Source organism: Momordica charantia, assembly GCF_013281855.1.
Source record: "Momordica charantia cultivar OHB3-1 chromosome 7 unlocalized genomic scaffold, Mcharantia_2.0 BLBB01000007.1, whole genome shotgun sequence".
In the NCBI taxonomy this organism is placed as follows: Eukaryota; Viridiplantae; Streptophyta; class Magnoliopsida; order Cucurbitales; family Cucurbitaceae; genus Momordica; species Momordica charantia.
In genome coordinates, this window is record NW_028275165.1 from 8,249,151 (window position 1) to 8,254,467 (window position 5,317).

Consider the following 5,317-nt stretch of genomic DNA (forward strand, 5'->3'; position numbering starts at 1 on the left):
ATGAAAGACATGGACTTCCACGACATTCATAAACCATCATGAAAAATGATTTCGTGATGGTTATAGAATGTCACGGAAAGACCTTGAACAGGGAAGGAGAGATCACGTGACATCCTTTTGTGACGGTGTTTAAACGTCATGAGAAGTGTATTTTGTGACGGTGTTTAAAGGTCACGAAAAGTGTATTTCGGCGACGGTTTAAAAACGTCACTAATAATTTTATTTTGTGATGATAAAAAGAGGGTCACTGAATATGTATTTAATTTTGATTGCAGATGTCGCAGAATATAAATATCATATTATTAAATTGTCGATCGAACACGCAAATATATTAATTTACTATAACAAAGTTGAAATATATTAAACATGAACAAGGAAGCTAATATATTAATTTAGAATGTACTAGTATTCTCAAACAAAAATTACAGAATTATAGAATTAAACATGTTCCTTACACACCAACCCCAACAACAATGCTCAGCCACCAATTAGTTGCATTCCTAATTGTCGACATCTTTGGGGTAAGAAAGACCTAATGAAAAAACAATACCCAAGTTAGATAAATGGTTAAACAAAAATCAATCTACTCATCAACATTCATAGTCTTCCTTATCAACTTACTCGATAATATAATAAAAACACCAACATAACGACCAAACAGAAGAAGCGCGATTCAAATAAACGACATGTCTACACTTTTTCTACATCCTTAAATTACATAGCACAAAATATCAGTACAATCATCCTGTAAGGAAAGTATCAATATGATATGATAACCAACAAAATGATCAAACAAAGTTCCAACGTAACAGAAGAGGTTACAATAACAAAAATAATCGAACACTTCTTCTATATCCTTCAGCAGCATAGCACAAAATGAACTTAAACAATATAGCACAAACTAGCTAGTATAGCAGAGGCATTGTAAACGTACATTCCTCGTCTATAATCAATATTCAGTATTCCTTGTAAACGTACTCAATAATATAGCTATAGTCCCAGCATATAACAAGTTCGATTCATAAGTATTTAATATTCAAATGCTATAGTATGAATGATGACGAAAACCTTAAAATAGCTATCCTTTGTTATGATGGAACTTTGAATGAAACGGCCACAACATGCTTCAGCTCACCCGGACGCAGTTCGACAAGCATTTCAAACCCTTACAACTTCTTGTTCCAGTGCGAAGATTACTCTTGTCATATAAACCAATAATAAGCAACTTAGGAAAATGAGCTTTCTAAAAAAACTTGACATAAACAATAACATCCAAACAAAGTTTTAAATAATATAGTACCGTATATGCGTTGAGCTACGAAGCCAACCAAAGTTGAACTATATTAAACATGAACAAGGAAGCTAATATATTAATTTAGAATATACTAGTATTCTCAACCACAAATTACAAAATTACATAATTAAAGATGTTCCCTGCACACCAACCCCGACAACGAAGCTCATCCATCAATTAGTTGCATTCCTAATTGTCGACATCTTTGGGGTCGTGAAAGACCTAATGAAAAAACAATACCCAAATTAGATAAATGAATAATGAAAGATAGATAAGGTAAGAAAGTCACTTTCTAAAAAATCTGATAAATGTGCTAAATTGGCTATAGTTACAGCATATAACAAGGTCGATTCAGAAAAAAAAGTTAATAGCTTACCTTTGTTATAATGGAACTTTGATGGAAATTGCCACAACATATGTAAGCTCATCTGGACGCGATCCGACAAAATAAAAAACCCTGACAACTTCTCGTTCCAGTGTGAAGCTTGCTCCTGTCATATAAAGCAATGATAAGTAACTTAGGAAAAAGGGGCTTTCTCAAAACATCCGACAAAATTAGCTTTCACAATTCAACAACTCAACCTAGTTTTAAACAATAATAGTGAATCCGGGCGGCTAACAGCTCGATAAAGAACAAGTATGAAATAAAAAGAAAAGAACAAGGACATAAACAAAAGAAAGAAACGCCTGTGAGCCAACAAACTCTGACAATGCTGGCACTAAGTTTCTAAATGCGAAAGCAAAGGAATCCCAGTCCAACTATCCTAACAAAACAAAACTAGTGGTCCCTCCTCGGTCAAGCCTTCTCCACGTCATCACCACGACCGAGGGTCCTGTTCTCACCTGAAAACCAACAACATAGAGGGGGGTGAGTATATAATATACTCCGTAAGTAGCACTTAACAAACAGACACCAAACAACATGCTCACAATCACATCGGCATCATACACAACAATCTAAGTAATAAGCATCAAGAACTAATAACAGTAAAGTGACCTCTCGACACTCTAACCAACTTTGGAACTATCGTGGCTTTGATTTGCACAACCCGCTAGCTCCTAACCCTTTCAACATACAACTTATACCAAACCCTGAGTTAGTACTCCAAGGCTAGCCCTTCGGGGCGCATCGGTCCTTGACATTTATCCCCAAGGTACCGATAACCCTCTATAGAAGCTTGGCGTTCGACCTTGCTATTTATTCCCAAGGTCTGGGGTTACACACCGGTCCTTGACATTTATTCCCAAGGTACCGACGTCTAATCAACGTATCGGTTCTTGGCCCCCACCCCGTATAAAATCAAGGCTAGTCTCAATTAGATTCATCGTGCCGACCCCCGACCCTTTGTACCCGGAGCCTCGACACTCATCTCAGCCAAAAATGGTGTATCGACCCCCGACATTTTGTCCCTGACTCTTTACTCACGGGAATCAACCCTCGATCCACATCCTACCCGAACCATACAACACCGACGAACCCACCTCTTGCTCCCGACAAGTTTTCCAATTCACAAAGACCCATCCTGCCTGTCACAGCAACCTACTCATTAAGGTGGACCCAATAGTCCTACGACTAGGCCTTATTGACCACAACCAGACTTCTCAAAATGTCAGGGATCCTACTCACACGGCTAGCATATCACACCAATATTTTACCATACGACAGATGCAACAAGTCCATCAACAATAACAAACCAGCATAATGCACGCCTTAATTACATGGTTTATTCTAAACGAAACCAAGCAACCTGTACAAATCGCTCAACTAGGGACGACCTCATGAAACATAGAATCCATCAACAGATGCAACAAGTCCATCAACAACAACAAACAAGCATAATGCACGCCTTAATTACATGGTTTATTCTAAACGAAACCAAGCAACCTGTACAAATCACTCAACTATCCAACATACGCAGAAATATCGACACAACAGTCATAATCAGAAACATAGACTTCCACAGATGCTTCACAACATTCTAGCCAGCACAACTACAAGTTCAGCAACAACGGCAATATTCAGTCATAACCAAATCTAGCGTCAACAATTATAATAGAATCCATTCTTCCAGAATTATCTCAACGAACAAAAGACAGCCAGAATCAAGAGTAACAAACATTCAAATCTAGATTAATGCGAATATTAACACAAAGGCTTATCCAAGGAATTTAGCACACATTCACACACACACACCCCCCCCCAGTACTACTTACACACTGCTAGACTTCCAAAGCACGCGCCGATTCAACACCTAAACAGCAAGGGAAAAGAAAAAGCAATTAAATAGAAGTTTCAGCCATCGAACTAGTTCTAAGGTGTTATAGATGCATCGTTACCGCCAGAAACGATTTCGTTCAGGTACGGGTAGCCGCCAAAACACTTTAAAACTCCGATGTTTGATATTCCCCGCACGATCCTAGCACGAACGGAGTCACCGCCCGCCGCTGCCACGAACGGACGCCGCCGCTACACACTCCACTGTCCGAACACACCATCGCGCTAACGCCACACGTCGCCTGCTGTTCTCGAACACACCGTCGCACGCCGCTAGCACGAACGAAGTCGCCGCCCACCGCTGCCACGAACGGACGCTGCCGCTGCACACCCCGCTGTCCGAACACACCCCTGCGCCAACGCCGTGCGTCACCCGCTGTTTTCGAACACACCGCCGCGCCCGTTGCCGTGAAATGGAGCCGTCGCCGCGCCTGCCGCCGTGGACTGGGTCGTCGTGTCGTCGTCGGTTGTGGTCGTCGGAGGAAGGCTCGCCGGCGAAGTCGTGAGGCAGCCCTAGAGGATGGAGAGGCTAAACTTGAAGATGGGGAAAAAAGAAGGCTACGGTTTTTTTCTTTTCTCTTTATAACTCCTTGTTTTAATTTCTAAATGGCTAGGGTTTTGGGCATTTGACAAATCCACACAAGGCCCCTTCTTGGATAAGTTTTGGGCTCCTAATAAAGCCCATTTAACTAAAAATTGAATGAAAGAAAACAAGACCCATGGACTCCAAAAGATTACGACTGCAGACCTCACCTCCCTATACTTAATTAGTTCTCCTAATAGAATTAAGCAATCGACCCAACGACCCAGGCAAGTGCCACGGCAATACACTCACAGTCAACAACCATTAAATACATACATAAAACCAATAACTCACAACAAATACTACAGTAGTTCAAAAGAACTGACATAGAGCAATTAGATAAATTTAAAATTATCTCTGAGAAGAAACCCCCGAGACTCGAGGGTAACCTGACCTGAGTAACGTAGGGCCGGACCTGAGTAACGCGGGGCGTTACATCAAATATGTGAAATCACATTCTAATAATTGTCTACAAGTCTTTGCGCGCTCTTACAAGTATTGGTGTGTATCAGTGCGGATGTAATGAGCTCATGCTGGGCCACGAATCCACAGAGGAGCACGACTGTGGCAAACAAGTAGAGGAAGATGGGGGGTGTCGTCGCTTCTTAGTAACTTGTTAGTTATACATTTGGAAGCTAGCTCCAAATGTAGCTTCAGTAACTACCCAGTGAAACTTGCAAACACAATTTTGCTTCTGTATCATTTCCTTATAAGTCAGATCAAAACTACAATCAGTACATGCCTTTGTTAGAGAATTATTCTACTAATCTCAACTGAAGAAGAAGTCCTACCAAATATGTACCATGAATGAACTATGGCCCTTCCAAATTAAGAAAGGATATGGGTTCCTATATAACGAAAATTTACTAAATAAAGCAGTACCCACATGCCCTAGAAAGAAAAAGAAAAAGAAGGAAAGAGGAAGATTACCCCATAAGATTAACGCGAAGCCGAACGCTCAATTCAACAAGGAGCTCTAACATTTGGCCCAAATCAGCAATATTTCCATGGGAATAAAGCAGAGTAGCAGATGCCTTGGGATGCTTGACATGGACGGCGACGATATCATTCCCTCGGCGGGTCTGAAGGCGAAGAACATCGACGTCGTCCCATCGGGCAATCTCGAAAATGCAGAAGCGGCCGTCGCAGGATTCGTCGGCGACTA

The 5,317-nt window shown here is 41.0% G+C and overlaps 1 long non-coding RNA gene across 2 annotated transcripts; it reads right to left on the reverse strand.

The window, feature by feature from the left end:
- Window positions 1–360: 360 nt before the first annotated feature.
- On the reverse strand, window positions 361–4,142 carry LOC148210255 (uncharacterized). 2 transcript variants are annotated; one of them, XR_015792281.1, is made up of 6 exons: window positions 3,632–4,140; window positions 3,509–3,546; window positions 1,671–2,137; window positions 1,301–1,516; window positions 1,069–1,198; window positions 361–532 (listed from the first exon to the last, which is right to left on the reverse strand). It is a non-coding gene; the product is annotated as an uncharacterized LOC148210255 (long non-coding RNA). The 2 variants fall into 2 exon arrangements; XR_015792280.1 differs by having other exon boundaries at window positions 1,069–1,516; window positions 3,632–4,142.
- Window positions 4,143–5,317: the final 1,175 nt, after the last annotated feature.